This window comes from Amphimedon queenslandica, unplaced genomic scaffold, assembly GCF_000090795.2.
Source record: "Amphimedon queenslandica unplaced genomic scaffold, v1.1 AMPQUscaffold_11516, whole genome shotgun sequence".
NCBI lineage: Eukaryota > Metazoa > Porifera > Demospongiae > Haplosclerida > Niphatidae > Amphimedon > Amphimedon queenslandica.
In genome coordinates this window covers 5,358-7,395 of record NW_003548242.1, presented here as the reverse complement: position 1 = coordinate 7,395, position 2,038 = coordinate 5,358, and the positions used below count along the sequence as shown (strand labels likewise).

General features: G+C 35.5%; 1 long non-coding RNA gene across 3 annotated transcripts; it reads left to right on the top strand.

The window, feature by feature from the left end:
* Nucleotide 1: 1 nt before the first annotated feature.
* Nucleotides 2-2,004, top strand: LOC109589231 (uncharacterized). 3 transcript variants are annotated; one of them, XR_002188602.1, is made up of 5 exons: nucleotides 2-27; nucleotides 237-389; nucleotides 570-652; nucleotides 753-853; nucleotides 1,965-2,004. It is a non-coding gene; the product is annotated as an uncharacterized LOC109589231 (long non-coding RNA). The 3 variants fall into 3 exon arrangements; XR_002188601.1 differs by lacking the exon at nucleotides 2-27 and having other exon boundaries at nucleotides 215-389; XR_002188600.1 differs by lacking the exons at nucleotides 2-27; nucleotides 237-389 and having other exon boundaries at nucleotides 405-652.
* The last annotated feature ends 34 nt before the right edge of the window (nucleotides 2,005-2,038 follow it).

Below are 2,038 nucleotides of genomic sequence, written 5' to 3'. Positions count from 1 at the left end.
TTGAAGGATCTCTTCTTCGTTTGGAAGGTACAGTACATGCAGTGTGTGTATTGATGGACACATTCATTGCACATGAACATTCTCCTATTATGTTGTACATGTTCTAATCACTGTATTTCATGAGTTTTGCTTTAAGCATAAAAGCATAGTTCACATTCTCTCTACAAATAAATGTATAATTCTTTCTCTTTGTCTCTGTCTCTCTCTCCCTCTCTCTCCCCCTCTCCCTCTTTTAGGTGTGATTCCATTGATAAACTCCGTAAAAGGTGTGAAACCATTGATTGAGAGATACAGGACTCACAACAGTTCAAGGACCTCTACCAGTTTACGTTTAATGTTGCCAAAAACTCGGGCAGAAAGGACTAGGCTAGTGACATAATATTATACATGTACATGTACATGTAGGATCATGTTTACTAAACTTGCCACACAATGATTTCAATGTACACGTGTTGATGGGGGAATTTTGCAAGTGATCCTACTAAAATTTGAGAGTACATGTACATGTATGATTTAATGTATATTGTATGAATTGATTAAAATCTTTTGTGCTTTTTATTTCTCTACAGATCTTGAGATGGCCATTGCCTGCTGGAATCTTATTTTTACTGGTCGCTTCAAATTTTTGGACTTGTGGTGTGAATTTTTAAGAGTAAACAATACTTGTAATTACATGTAAACGTTATATTTCATCTCTTTCTCTCTCTCTCTCTCTCTCTCTCTCTCTCTCTCTCTCTCTCTCTCCCTCTCAGTCTCATTATAAAAGAGCTGGCAATACCCAAAGACACTTGGAACCTTCTGCTAGAGTTTTCAAACAGGATTGATGACACCATAAGCAATTATGATGAAGATGGTAGATCTATACTGTATAAATTGTACTGTAGTCCTCTTTAAATAATTTGTATTTTGTACAGCACTTTAATGTATGGCAGCTTTATTTCTTTGTAAATTTTTTGATGATTTTATGCATATACATGTACATGTACAGCACTTAACTATGAACATGTACATGTACATTAATGATTATATGGTGGGTTTATTATTCATAGGTCAGTCTCTACTCTAACTATGTACATGTACAAATTCCTCAGTTCTTCTTTGTGTCTGATCCAGCACTACTGGAGATACTGGGAAATATATTGGGTATCTGAAAAATACCCAAGGCTATAGCCCATGGTTTGTTCCAAAAAATGGCTCCAAAATCACCCCAAATTTTTATTACATTATCTGATACATATTAATGTCTTTATGCTGTGTAGAAAGTTTGAGGTGATTCCGACTTCAATTTTTCAAGTTACAGCCATTTTAAGAAAGCACCAAAATTCTGAAAAATACCCAAGGCATGGTTTTTCCCAAAAATGGCTCCGAAATCACCCCAAATTTTTGTTACATTTACTGATACATATTGATGTCCTTATGCTGTGTAGAAAGTTTGAGCTGATTCGGACTTCAATTTTTCAAGTTACAACCATTTTAAGAAAACACCGAAATTCTGAAAAATACCTAAGGCTATAGCTCATAGTTTTTCCCAAAAAATGGCCAAAAAATCACCCTAATTTTTTATTACATTATCTGATACATATTGACGTCCTTATGCTGTGTAGAAAGTTTGAGCTGATTCCTACTTCAATTTTTCAAGTTACAGCCATTTCAAAAAATTCCAAAAAATATCCAAAGCTATGCACGTAGCTGTATTGGCTGTCTTGACTCCACCCCTTGTGCTGTTATCAGCCATACAGCACTCTTTACTGTTCTATAACTATTATGTATCTCATCAATATTGAAAGTTGTATTTTAAAGTTTGTATTAGGCCCCCAAGTCCCAAGAGTTTACTTTTAACCTGAGACTAGGGGGCCCCTTTAATTGGGGGTCTACTGCTAATTCCCCCTTGCCCCCTCCTATTGGTAGTCATGCATGATGTACATGTGACTAGTAACATGTTATCTTGTAATATTTTAATGTAGAAATGTTCAGCTAATGGTACAGGATGTGGTGTTTGTCATTAGTGCTGGGCGATAGTGCTACTATCATATCACGA